The sequence below is a fragment of the Balaenoptera borealis genome (genome assembly GCF_965194805.1).
Source record: "Balaenoptera borealis genome assembly, chromosome: 1".
In the NCBI taxonomy this organism is placed as follows: domain Eukaryota; kingdom Metazoa; phylum Chordata; class Mammalia; order Artiodactyla; family Balaenopteridae; genus Balaenoptera; species Balaenoptera borealis.
The window spans coordinates 22,393,819-22,408,591 of record NC_138860.1 but is presented as its reverse complement, the minus strand read 5'-3'; the positions used below and the strand labels follow the sequence as shown (position 1 = coordinate 22,408,591).

Below are 14,773 nucleotides of genomic sequence, written 5' to 3'. Positions count from 1 at the left end.
CTCTGGGCTCTGCTTGAGACTTCCTCTGAGTCAGGGCAGAACAATTCAGCAGAACAGGGTAAACGACAGTTATCGAAGAAAACGTAATCTGCTCCTGTCAGCACCCGTCCACGTCCAGCTCATCCAAAAGCAGTTATGCTCTGACGACTCTTGCATCCTCCAGCAGCTACGGCTTATGCAAAAGCAAAGTCATGATTTGGAAGAGGGGCAAAGGGCAAAGGCTAGAAAGAAAAGCCCTGGACTTCAGACTTCTGATGAGAGATATGTCACATACTCCCTGTGTTGTACGTATGAGGAAGTTAGCACCTGGAGAGGGTAAGTGATGTATCTTAGATCACACAGCTTACATAGTGGCAGACACTAAGAAGGAACCAAGACTGTCTGGCTCCAAATCCCAAATGGAAGAGGGAATGATCTGGAAGGGACTTGTACTGTGGCGAAGGCAGGGCTCAAGAGCCAGTGAACACCACAAACCGGTGACAGAACAGTTCACAGGGTGAAGTAGTTTTATCATCTGTGTGAAGCCAACCATACACATGAGTGGAGGAAATGGTGTGTAGCTTTTTAAAAAAATTTTATTTATTTATTTATTTTTGGCTGCTCTGGGTCTTCGTTGGTGTGCGCAGGCTTTCTCTAGTTGCGGTGAGCGGGGGCTACTCTTCGTTGTGGTGCACGGGCTTCTCATTGCGGTGGCCTCTCTTGTTGTGGAGCACGGGCTCTAGGCACGTGGGCTTCAGCAGTTGTGACACGCGGGCTCAGTAGTTGTGGCTTGCGGGCTCTAGAGCGCAGGCTCAGTAGTTGTGGTGCACGGGCTTAGTTGCTCCACGACATGTGGGATCTTCCTGGACCAGGGCTTGAACCTGTGTCCCCTGCATTGGCAGGAGGATTCTTAACCACTGCACCACCAGGGAAGCCCCTTAGCTTGACTTTTTAATGCATTATTTTTGCAATACATTATGGGTTTTTGAAATGTATTGTTTTTGTCTAATTTAATAATTCTTTGTACATTTTCCATTTAGGTCCTACTTTATTGTTAACCTTTAACTGTCTCATTTTTATAACTTTTTTGAGAGAGAGTACTGTTCTAACAATCTGTATTAGCAAGAAGAAAGGACTCTAAGGTTCTTTCTGGCAGTGGAGGTGGTGGGGAAGCAGAACCATCTTGGTGTAGATCTATGAAATGAAGAGTATACAACAAAGCAAAAAAAAATCAACCAATTAAAAGGTCCTAAGTCAAGATCCCTTTTTGAGACAAATATCTTATGGTATTGCTTATATGTGGAATCTAAAAAGATGGTGCAAATGAACTTATTCACAAAACAGAAATAGAGTCACAGATGTAGAAAACAACCTTATGGTCATCAAGGGGGAAGGAGGTGGGGAGGGATAAATTGGGAGATTGGGATTGATATATACATATTACTGTATATAAAATAGATAACTAATAAGGACCTACTGTATAGCGCAGGGTACTCTACTCAATACTCTGTAATGGCCTATATGGGAAAAGAATCAAAAAAGAGTGAATATATGTATATGTATAACTGACTCACTTTGCTGTACACCTGAAACTAACACAACATTGTAAATCAACTATACTCCAATAAAAATTATAATAGCTGAAAAAATAGCTGACAACTACCCAAATTTGATGAAAAACATTATTCTACACATCCAAGAAGCTCAATGGACTCCAAGCAGGATGAACACAAAACAAAGAGATCTATACCAAGACATATTACAGTAAAAATGCTGAAAGACAAAGAGAAAATCTTGAAAGAACAAGAGAAAAATTACTCGTCACATAAAAGAAGACCCCAAAGGATTAACAGTTGACCCCTCATCAGAAACAATGGGGGCCAGAAGGCAGTGGGATAACATATTCAAAGTGCTGGGAAAAAAACACTGTCAAACAGGAACCTTATATCCAGCAAAGCTATCTTTCAAAAGTGAAGACATAATACAGAGGTTTTCAGATAAATAAAAACTGAGAGAATTGTTGTTCTAACAGCCACTTGCTAAGAAATACTAAAAGAAGTTCTTTGGCTAAGAGCAAATGACCTCAGAATGTAACTCGAGTCCACATGAAAAAATAAATAGCACCAGTAAATGTTAAGTAATGATAAAAGACAGCAGAAATGCCTATTTCTTCTACTTTCTTCTCTTAACTAATTTTAAAAGCAGTATATATATATATGTGTGTGTGTATATATATATGTATTATTGGGCCTAGAGCATATAGAAATGTAAAATATTTGACAACAACAGCACAAAAGACATGATGGGGGCAAAGCTGCCTTGGAGTAAGGAAATGATACCAGATGGTAACTCAATTCCACAGGAGCAAATGAGACTTAGAAATGGTAAATAAGAAGGTTAGTATAACAAACTCTATATGTACTTTCTCTCCTCTCAGTTTCCTTACAAGACATAAAATTATATAAAGTAACAATTATAACAGTGTATTTTTGGATTTGTAACACATATAGATGTAATATGTTTAACAATAATAGCACAAAATGGAGGAAAAGGAAATAGAGCTATATAGGAGCAACATTTCTACATCTTACTAGAATTAAGTTAGAATACATTTGAAATATTCTGATTAGTTAAGATACATATTGTAAGTCCTGGTGTAACCACAAGGAACATAATGAAAACACACAGTGAAAAAAATCATTACTAGAATTAAAATTTTACATAAGAAAATATTCATTTAATGCAAAAGAAAGAGGTAAAAGAGGAATAGAGGGAAAGAGAGATGGGACATATAGGAAACAAAAAGTAAAAAAGCAAATGTAAATCAAGTATATCAATAATAACATTAAATATGGATGAATTAAACAATCCAATCAAAAGGCAGAGATTGACAGACTAGATTAAAAAAAGATCCAATTATATGGTGACTACAGGAGACACACTTCAGATTCAGAGATACAAATAACTTGAAAATAAAAGAGTGAGAAAAGATATGTGTGCAAACAGCAGCCATAAGAAAGCTGGAGTGGTTTTACTAATATCAGACACAATAGACTTAAAAAAAAGAGTTACTAGAGATAAAAAGGGACATTTTATAATGACAAAAGGGTCAGTCCATTAGGATATGCATCTAAGAACAGAGCCCCAAAATACATGAAGCAAAACTGATAAAATTGAAGGGACAAATAGACAACTCAATAGTAATAGCTGGAGATGTCAATACCCCACTTCCAAAAATGGTTAGAACAACTAGACAGATGTTCCACAAGGTAACAGAAGAATTGAAAAACAATTTAAACCCACTAGACCTAAAAAATGTCCATAGAACACTCCATGAAAAAACAATAGGGGCTTCCCTGGTGGCGCAGTGGTTGGGAACCTGCCTGCTGGTGCAGGGGACACGGGTTTGAGCCCTGGTCCGGGAAGATCCCACATGCCATGGAGCAACTAAGCCCACACGCCACAACTACTGAGCCTGCGGTCTAGAGCCTGCGAGCCACAACTACTGAGCCCTTGTGCTGCAACTACTGAAGCCCGCACGGCCTAGAGCCTGTGCTCTGCAACAAGAGAAGTCACCGCAATGAGAAGCCTGCGCACCACAACGAAGAGTAGCCCCCGCTCACCACAACTAGAGAAAGCCCGCGCGCAGCAACAAAGACCCAATGCAACCAAATATAACTAATAAATTAATTAATTTAAAAAAAAACAAAAAACAAAACAAACAAACAAAAAACAATAGAATACATATTCTTCTCAAGTGCACATGAAACATCCTCTAGGATACACCACATTTTAGGCCACAGGGCAAGTCTCAAAATGCTTAAAAGAATTGCAACATGCTACATAAGTTTTCTGACCATAGTGGAATGAATTAAAAGTCAAATATAGAAATTTGGGGAATTCACATATGTTCTGGATATTAATTCTTTATCAGATATATAATTTGCAAATATTTATTCCCTTTCTGTGGGTTGACTTTTTAACTCTGTTGATAGTGTCTTTTGATCCACAGTTTTTTTCATTTTCATAAAGTCCAATTTGTTTATTTTTCTTTTGTTACCTGTGCCTTTGGTGTCATATCCGAGAAATCATTGCCAAGTCCAACATTATGAAATTTTGCTCTATGTATCTCCTAAGACTTTTATAGTTTTAGGTCTTACATTTAGGTCATGGATCCATTTTATGTGAATTTTTAAAAAATATTTATTTATTTATGTCGCACTGGGTCTTAGTTGTGGCACGCGGGACATTTAGTTGCAGCATGTAGACTTCTTACTTGCAGCATGTGGATTCTGAGTTGCAGCATGCGTGTGGGATCTAATTCCCTGACCAGGGATCGAACCCAGGCCCCTTGCATTGGGAGCGTGGAGTCTTACCCACTGGACCACCAGGGAAGTCCCTTGTGTGAATTTTGTATACGGTATTAGGTAAGGGTTCAATTTGTTCTTTTGCATGTGGCTATCCAGCACCATTCATTGAAAAGAATGTGTTCCCCCATTGAATGACCTTGGCACCCTTGTCAAAAATTATTACATTATTATTATACATGCAAGGATTTATTTCTGGGCTCTCTATTCTATTCCATTGGTCTATATGTCTGTCTTTATCCCAGTACCACACTGTTTTGATTACTGTAGCTTTGTAGTAAGATTTGAAATCAGGAAGTGTGAGTCCTCCAGGTTTGTTCTTCTTTTTCAGTATTGTTTTTGGCTACTTGGGGTCTCTTGAAAATCCATATGACTTTTAGGAGGGTTTAACCAGGGCAATAAGCAAGCAAGTGAAAATCATCCAGATTGGAGAGGAAAAGGTAAAACAATCTCATTCACAGATGACATGATCTTGTATATAGAAAATCCTAAAGAATCCACTTAAACAAAAAATTAGCTCAATATACAAAAATCAATTATGTTTCTACCCTAGCAAGGAACAGTCTGAAAATTAAATTAAGTAACGATTCCATGTACAACAACATCAAAAAGAATAAAATACTTAGAAATAACGTTAATAAAACAAGTATAAAACTTGTACTCTGAAAACTATAAAATATTGTTGAAAGAAATTTAAGAAGACCTAAATAAGTGGGAAGACATCCCATATTCATGGATTGGAAGATTTAATATTGTAAGATGGTGATACTCTCCAAATTGATCTACAGATTCAATGGAATTTCTTTGGGATCCATTCAGTGGGAAGGGCCTTGAGCTCACAACTATACACACTCCCAAAGACCAGTACATTTGAGAACACATTTAAATACACATTTTGAAAACAAAGGAAGTTATGCTGTTCACTCAGAAGAATGGAAAGGATAAAGGGGTCATGATGGTTGTTGAAGCAGTAGTATTTTTGTTGTTGTTAGCTATGTTTTTAACTCTTATAATATGTAACAGAGTCCTGTTGATTATGAAGGGGCTGATTTCTTCTTTAGTACACAGTGTATTTTTTGTTGTTCTTTATACTGTAAATAATGTTATACACAACAGTTTTATGCTATATTTCACAATAAATTTAAAAATTAGTAGAAAATACATTTTTTTTTTGGCTGTGTTGGGTCTTCATTGCTGTGCACGGGCTTCCTCTGGTTGTGTCGAGCAGGGGCTACTCTTTGTTGCGGTGTGTGGGCTTCTCATTGCGGTGGCTTCTCTTTGTTGCGGAGCACAGGCTCTAGGCACGCGGGGTTGTGGCTCACGGACTTAGTTGCTCTGCGGCATGTGGGATCTTCCTGGACCAGGGATCGAACCCGTGTCCCCTGCATTGGCAGGCAGATTCTTAACCACTGTACCACCAGGGAAGTCCCAGAAAATACATTTTTAATTTAAATTTTATTTCATACAGTTAACATCTGCAGTACTGGCTCATTACAAAACCCCTAGACTGTAATCTGAGTCAAATCATCTTGCAGCTAGAGCTTTAAATTGTGTGCAGAAAGCCTCTCTGAGGTCTCTGCTGAATTTAAAACAGTGGATTGCTAGGACAGAAAACTAAATTTGAAAGGGTACTAGAGGATGGTCTAAATTTCCTGGGCAGATAGATATACAGGATGAAGGCAGGAGATTGAAAGGAAAATGCCTCATTGTTCACATTGGTTGATGAGAATGTCCGGAAGAAAGAAACTTCTTGCTAAAGGGTTGGGGTGGTTCTGGTAGTATCAGCTCAAGGCGAGAAATGTCTATAGCAACTGTGATTGGCTTGGGCAAAATGGGCAAATTGCTATGTAGAATTGCTATGCGTTTGAACTCTATAATCCAGATGGAGAGAATAGCCCTTAAGTGGGAATGTTTCCATGACAATTGCTAGGAGTTCAGAGTAGCATGTGTATCCTCTTTCTCTTTTAATTGTAGGAAAATCAGTATCCATAAAGAACCTGTAGCTGATGATATGGAAGCTAAAGTGGGCTTTGGAGACTTGGGAAGAGAGAAAGAGACCATAAAATGGAGACTGACTGATCCTCAGACCTAGACTCAACTTGTACCACTTCCAGGGGAGACAACCTGCTGAGGACCAGTGTGCAGAAAGTGGTGACTCCTTGAAATAGGAAGGCATGGTAGGAGGTTGGGGTTAGGGTTCTGGTCTATATTTTCCTTTTTTTAAAAAAATTTTTATTGGAGTATAGTTAATTTACAATGTTGTGTTACTTTCTGCTGTACAGCAAAGTGAATCAGTTATACATATACATATATCCACTCTTTTTTAGATTATTTTCCCATACAGGTCATTAGAGAGTATTGAGTAGAGTTCCCTGTGCTATACAGTAGGTCCTTATTAGTTATCTATTTTATATATAGTAGTGTGTATATGTCAATCCCAAACTCCCAGTTTATCCCTCCACCCCTGGAACCATAAGGTTGTTTTCTACATCTGTAACTCTATTTCTGTTGTGTAAATAAGTTCATTTGTACCATTTTTTTTAGATCCCACAAATATCACATGATATTTGTCCTTCTCTGTCTGACTTACTTCAGTCAATATGACAATCTCTAGGTCCACCCACGTTGCTGCAAATGGCATTATTTTGTTCTTTTTTATGGCTGAGTAATATTCCATTGTTATATGGTCTATATTTTCTGCTGGTATGAATTAAATACTAATCCCCATACATGAAAAGGTGTCTGGCAGACAGAGCGGCACCAGGCTTCAGCTGTGCCTGCTTGGGCTGTGCCTCTTCCTGCCGCAGACAGACTCCAGCCCTGGAAAAACTCAGATCAGCTGTGGGCAGCCCAGGCCGGCCTTTTCCCTCTGCCCAGCGTTCCTCTCCTGACCCAGACTTCAGGCGGGCTCTGTGCTCTCAGGACTGCCCAGGACTCCGGTGTGAACTTGGGCAGGCAGGTGTCGAGCTGGGCCCCGGGACTGGGGCTCCAGAGCCCCGCACCCCCTCGCTCCTCCGGCACTGACACCGGGAAGCAAGACTGAGGCCGCAGCTCCTCCTCTCTGTACCCACCCCTCCTGTGGACACCTTGTACTCTGCCTGGCCCTCCCCAGGGCTCACAGAGTAAAAACCTTCCGGACTTCACTTAGTATGATAATCTCTAAGTCCATCCATATTGCTACAAATGGCATTATTTCATTCTTTTTTTATGACTAATATTTCAATGTGTGTGTGTGTATATATATATATACCACATCTTCTTTATTCATCTGTCGCTGGACATTTAGGTTGCTTCCATGTCTTGGCTATTGTAAATAGTGTTGTAATGAACATTGGGGTTGCATGTATCTTTCTGAATTATGCTTTTCTCTGGATATATGCCTAGGAGTGGGATTGCAGGATCATATGGTAGCTATATTTTTAGTTTTTTAAGAATTCACTTCTTCTTAACAATTATTTTTAGATTAGTAAGGAAAATTTCATGAGACATTAAACAAAGCTAGTCATCAACTTATTTGTTGAGAATCAGGTAAGTATCAAAAATATCACAGGGACTTCCTTGGCAGTTCAATGGTTGAAACTCCACACTTCCAATGCAGGGGGCACATGTTAGATCCCTGGTTGGGGAGCTAGGATCCAACATGCCCCGTGGCGGCCAAGAAAATTAAAAAAAAAAAAAAAAATCACAAAAGCAAAGCGTGCAAGAAGCTAAAAACATGGTTCTTGTCTCTCTTTTTCACTACGGTACTTGACATGCATTAAGCAATTCATTTCTAATTGTACATTTTGTTTATAGGTTGGATTTATAATTTTATAATCTTTTTTTTTTTGGCCACACCGCGGGGCATGCAGAATCTTATTTCCCCAACCAGGGGTGGAACCTGCACTCCCTGCACTGGAAGTGTGGAGTCTTAACCACTGGACCGCCAGGGAAGTCCCCTACAGTTTTATAATCTTAACCATCTAGTAGAGATAATATAAGTTTGTTTGACTAGTAAACCTAGGTAGAAAAAAATTGTATGTCTGCATTATATGTAATGCTGACAACTCTGAAGACATGCCTATTTTTTATTTTACCAACAATTAGAAAACTAACTTTATTTATCAAAATTACACCAGATCACATGAATTTAAAAAAAATTTGGGTTATTGTCTATATTTCTGAGAGTTTTAGGAATACTTAATTTATATGAGCACTCACTTATCTCTAAGCCAATTTGAATAGAACTCCTTTAAGGGATTTTATAAATAAATTTGGTAATACCATCTGGAGGTAGAAAAATATCACTTATACATAATACACACATACACACACACACACATACACACATAACATACAGCCAGACAAATACAGAGATCTTACAGCTTTTGCTTTAAAATTTTAACCATGTGTCAGGTATATCAATATAAAACTCACTAGTTCATAAAAGAACACTTGGATCCAAATTGTGCTTCTGGCAGATGGAATAAGTTAAGGTTACCCACTCAGATGGCTAAACCACTTTATTAATATCTGTGGAGAAGATCTTTAAGTTTCTTTTTTTTTGGCTGCTTTGGGTCTTCGTTGCTGCGCGCGGGCTTTCTCTAGTTGCGGCGAGCGGGGGCTACTCTTCGTTGCAGTGTGCAGGTTTCTCATTGCGATGGCTTCTCTTGCTGTGGAGCACGGGCTCTTAGGCTTGTGAGCTTCAGTAGTTGCAGCATGTGGGCTCAGTAGTTGTGGCATGCGGTCTCAGTAGTTGTGGCGCACGGGCTTAGTTGCTCTGTGGCATGTGGGATCTTCCTAGACCAGGGATCATACCTGTGTCCCCTGCATTGGCAGGCAGATTCTTAACCACTGCACCACCAGGGAAGTCCTTTAAGATTTTTCATTTGTCCAGTTTCCAAGTAGCTCCTTAAAAAAAAAAAAAAAAGTGACTATCAAGTGACTTGAAACCAAAACCAATAAGCCTTTTATGACTAAGACATGGATGCAAGGTGCATCCTCAAAGAGAGTGCAAAAGGTGCAGCCCTCCCAATATCTAGAGCCACTCCCAAAGATGGCTAAAAGATAGAAAGACTTAGACAACCCTCCACCCCAGAGCAGGCAACAGCCTCTAGGACGCTAGCCACAAAATGGGTGAAACCTACATTTCTGCCCCTGTATACTTTGGGGGCCCCTAATCTGACAATTGGCCCCTGCACCTGCAGAACCTGCATGCCCTAATGGGGAAAACCAAGTCAAGTTCTCAGGGCACAGAAAGAGAAACAAACAGGAAAGCAATCCTTTCCTAGGAGGGAAAGGATCGACAACCAGTGGGTACCCTCAAACCAAATTTTAACCAGAGTCATAATCCAGAGAACTAATTTTTTCAAATGTTTCTCTCCTGCTTATCTGAATTTGGAAAGGAAAAGACTCTTACCACCTTCACTTGACAGGTCCCCACAGGTAGAGATCTGAGAGATTAATGAGGTAAGAATTCTTACCTCTGTTGGTTTTTGTCAGGGGTCCAAGATCTCTTTATTACAGCTTCCAGACCCAGCAAGGTGTTCCCAGCTGAAGGAGTTCCTGTGTGGGCACCAGAAACTGGAGGGGAAGAAAAAGTTTTCCTTGATCCTCCTACAGTCTGAAAATTAAACCAACAGAAAAAAGATTAACAAAAGACAGGCATACAAATTTACTTCATGTAAATTTTACGTAACGTGGGAGTCTTCACAAGGAAATGAAGACCCGAAGAAATAGTTAAACCTGAGTATTTTTAAGCTAGGCTTGATGAAGGGTGGACAGGTGTGGAGGACTATGATAGGTTAAGGAACATGGTACGTGCAGTAAAACTGGAGGAAACCTAGCAAGGCCTATCTGTTAGCATCTCAGCATCCCTTTATCTTCAGAGATAAGGACGCTCCTTTCCTCTGAGTATAGGGAGGGCATCTCTCACATGAGGGGTTCATGACTGTGACAGGGGAGAAGTGGGGTGGTTAGAGGGACCTTCCTGCTTCAGCCATTTTCTCAAACTCCTTCAGCTTCAAATATTCAATAAAAAAAATTAAAAAAAAAATTCAATATACCGAGCTTCCATATTTGGGGTAGCTTATTAAAAATATCACCCCCCCCCCCGAATTGATCTGTAGATTCAATGTAACCCCAATCCAAATCCCATCAGCTGTCAAATTAATTCTACAATTAGTAAAAAAAAATTACAAAGAATCTAGAATAATCAGAACAATTTTGAAAGAGGGTAAAGTTGGAAGACTTACATTACTGAATTTTAAGAATATACCAAAAAGCTACTATAATCAAGACAGTGTTGTGGGCGTACAAATATAGACACATAGATCAACTGAACAGAGTAGAGACCATATATAGCCCATCGGTTTTTTTTAAAAAAAACATTTTTGCTTTTCTTTTATTTATTTATTTATTTGGTTATACCGGGTCTTAGTTGCGGCAGGCGGGCTCCTTAGTTGCGGCGTGCATGTGGGATCTAGTTCCCTGACCAGGGATCTAACCCAGGCCCCCTGAATTGGGAGCGTGGAGTCTTATCCACTGGACCACAAGGGAAGTCACCTAGCCCATTGCCTTTTGACAAAGGGGGCAAAGTAATTCGACAGGGGGAAAGGATAGTTTTTTTTCAACAATTGTTGCTGGAACAATTCGATATTTATATGTAAAACCCATAAAACTCCACTCTTATCTCACATCACGCACAAAAAATTAAATCAAAATAGGGCTTAGGCCTTAACAATGTAATTTAAAATCCTAAAATTATCAGTAGAGAACATCTTGGTGACATTAGGGTAGGTAAAGATTTCTTAGATAGGATGCAAAAAATACACCCTATAAAAGAAAAAGTTGATAAAATGAACTTCCTCAAAGTTAAATACTTCTGCTCTTTAAAAATACTGTCAAGAAAATAAAGGAAGCCATAGACGAGAGAAAATAATCATAATGCATATATCCAACAAAGGACCTGTAAGCAGAATACATAAAGAACTCTTATTTAATAATAACAAGACGAGCAATCCTCCAAAATGGGCAAAAGTTTTAAAGACATTTCGCTAAAGAAGCACATGTGTATAATAAGCACGTGAAAAGATGCTTACCATCATTAGACCTCAGAGAAATGCAAATTTAAATAACAATGAGGGACTTCCCTGGTGGCGCAGCGGTTAACAATCCTCCTGCCAATGCAGGGGGCACAGGTTCAAGCCCTGGTCTGGAAAGATCCCACATGCCGCAGAGCAACTAAGCCCGTGTGGCACAACTACTGAGCCTGCGCTCTAGAGCCCGCGAGCCACAACTACTGAAGCTTGTGCACCTAGAGCCTGTGCTCCGCAACAAGAGAAGCCACCGCAATGAGAAGCCTGCGCACCGCAACGAAGAGTAGCCCCCGCTCGCCGCAACTAGAGAAAGCCTGCGCGCAGCAAAAAATAAATAGATAAATTAATTTTTTTAATAAATAAATAACAACGAAATTCCACCACACATTCACTATAATGGCTAAAAAAATTTTAAACTAGCAATACTAAACGTTGATGAGGATGCAAAAAAAACTGGAATGCTCATACATTCCTGATGAGAATGTAAAATGATACATTTTGGCACTTCTTATAAAGTCAAACATACACTTGCCATATGACTCAGACATTCCACTCCTAGGTATTTCCCCTAGAGAAATGAAAACATGTTAATGCAAAGACTTGTCCGTGACTGTTCATAGCAGATTTATTTATAATAGCTGTGACTGTTCATAGCAGATTTATTTATAATAGCTCAAAACTAGAAACAATCTACATATCTGTCACTAGGTGACAGGATAAACAAGTCTGGTATATTTATATGGTAGAATACTACTTAGCAATAAAAAGGAACAAATTACTGACACATGCATCAACATGCACAGATCTCAGAAATATTATGTTGTGTGAAGGAAACCTCACTCAAAAGACTATATCATATATGATTCCTTTTATATGAAACTCTGGAAAAGACAAATCAGATCAGTGGTTGTCTGGGGCTGGTGTTGGGATGGGAATCAACTAGGAAGGATCAAAGCAAATATTTTGCTGTGGTGAAAAGTTCTATATCTCAGTTGTGGTGGTGGTTACATGAGTATATACATTTGTCAAAACTTAGAGAACTGTACACTTAAAATGGATACATTTCATTGCATTTAATGTATTCCTCAATAAAGTTAATTTAAAAAATGATGGCTAATGCAATCATCAGTTCTTTAAAGTCCTTTATTTTCCCACTACCTACTTCCCTTTCAACATCATTGATGTCATATGTTCCAAAATTCAGTTATAGCATAGGTATACTATTTTCAAAAAAAGGAACATAACTTATAAGATTTAAAATTTTGTTAATTTAATTTTTGAATTGGTGATACATTTCCATGGTTCAAAAATAGAAAAATATACAAACAAGTTTCTTGGGATAATCTCGTGTAGATTCCTGTTCCCCATTGCAAAGCTGCTCAATGCCAATATGTAACCCCTGTTAACTCCTTCGCTATTTTTTTAGAGTTTCTTTATGCATATACATGAAATTAGATCGCAGTATGTTGTTTCCTTCTTTTTTATTTTTTACACAAAAGTTGTTATACTATAATACTTGTCAGCACATTGTTTTTTTCCTTAACAATCAATCTTGTAGATCTTTCCCTATTTGTATATAAAGAATGTTTTTTTCAATTTTTTAATTGTGGTAAAACACACATAACATGAAATGTACCATCTTAACATTTTTAACTGTACAATTCAGTGTTATTAAATACATAAATAGTGTTGTGCAACCATCACCATCATCTACCTTCAGATCCATTTCCAACTTGTAAACCAGAAACTCTGTACCTGTTAAACCATAGCTTCAAGTTCCCTCTTCCCCAACCCCTCACAACCACCATTCCACTTTTTGTCTCTATGACTTTGACTATTTTAAGTACCTCAACAAAGTGGAATCATACAGTTTTTGGTTTTTTTATGACTAGCTTATTTCACTTAGCATCATGTCCCCAAAGGTCATCTACATTGTAGCATATGTCAGAATGTCCTTCCTTTTTAAGGCTAATAATATTCCATTTTATGTGTATAACACACTTTGCTTATGCATTCATCCATCAGTGGACACTTGGGTTGCGTCCACATTTTAGCTATTATGTATACTGCTGCTATGAACAGAGGTATGAAAATATCTCTTTGAGACCTTGCTTTCATTTCTACTGGGTATTCACCTGGAAGTGGAATTGCTGAATCAAATGGTAATTCTACTTTTAACTTTTTGGGGAACCACCATATTGTTCTCTACAGCAGCTGTACCATTTTACATTCCCACCAACAGTGCACAGTTCCAATTTCTCTACATCCTTGCCAATACTTGCTGTTTTCTGTATTAGAAATGTTTTTAAAATTATATACTAGCCATCCTAATGTGAGGTGTGTGGTGAGGTGGTATCTCATTGTAGCTTTGATCTGCATTTCTCTAATGATTAGTGATGTTGAGCATCATTTCATGTGCTTCTTGGCCATTTATTCATCTTCTTTGGAGAAATGTCTATTCAAGTCCTTTGCCCATTTTTGAATAGGGTAATTTGTTTCTTTTTTTTTGTTTGATTTTTAGGAATTCTTTATATGTTCTGGATATTAACACGTTATCAGATACATGATTTGCAAATATTCCATTCTGTGGGTTGCCATTATACTCTGTTGATAGTGTCTTTTGATCCACAAAATTTAAAAATTTTCATGAAGTCCCATTTATCCACTTTTTCTTTTATGACCTGTGCCTTTGGTGTCACATCCAAGAAATCATTGCCAAGTCCAATGTCATGAAGTTTTGTCTCAATTTCTTCTAAGAGTTTCAGGTCTGACATTAAGGTCATGGATTCATTTTGAGTGACTTTTTGTATATGGTATTAGGGAAGAATCCAATTTTGTTCTTTTGCATGTGGATATCCAGCTTTCCTAGAATCATTTGTTGAAGAGCCTTTGAATGGTTTTTGCACTTTTGTCAAAAATCATTGATTTTATATGCAAGTGTTTATTTTTGGATTCTCTATTCCATTCATTATCTATATGTCTGTCTTTATGCCAGTACCACACTGTTTCGATTACTGTAACTTTGTAGTAAGATTTGAAATCAGGAAGTGTGAGTCCTCCAGCTTTGCTCCTCTTTTTCAAGATTGTTTTTAGATATTTGGGGTCTCTTGAAAATTCATATGAATTTTAGGATGGATTTTTCTGTTTTTGCAAAAAATTTCATTGGGATTTTGATAGGGGTTGCATTAAATCTGTAGATCACTTTTGGTAGTATTGACATGGTAACACTGTGAAGTCTTCCAGCCCGTGAACTCAGAATGAGTTCCAATATTTACATCTTCTTTACTTTTTTCATCAGTATTTTGTAGTTTTCACTGTACAAGTCTTTCACCTCCTTGGTTAATTAAGTTA

General features: G+C 38.2%; 1 long non-coding RNA gene across 2 annotated transcripts in view; it reads left to right on the top strand.

Moving 5' to 3' along the window:
* Positions 1 to 14,773, top strand: part of LOC309627860 — a 38,968-nt gene that overhangs the window by 14,345 nt on the left and 9,850 nt on the right. Inside the window, exon 3 of one of the 2 annotated variants that reach the window (XR_014243997.1) lies at positions 6,321 to 6,523. The exons of the other annotated variant lie outside the window; for it this stretch is intronic. This is a non-coding gene — a long non-coding RNA (uncharacterized lncRNA). The remainder of the gene's footprint in view (positions 1 to 6,320; positions 6,524 to 14,773) is intronic. 2 annotated transcript variants of the gene reach the window in all.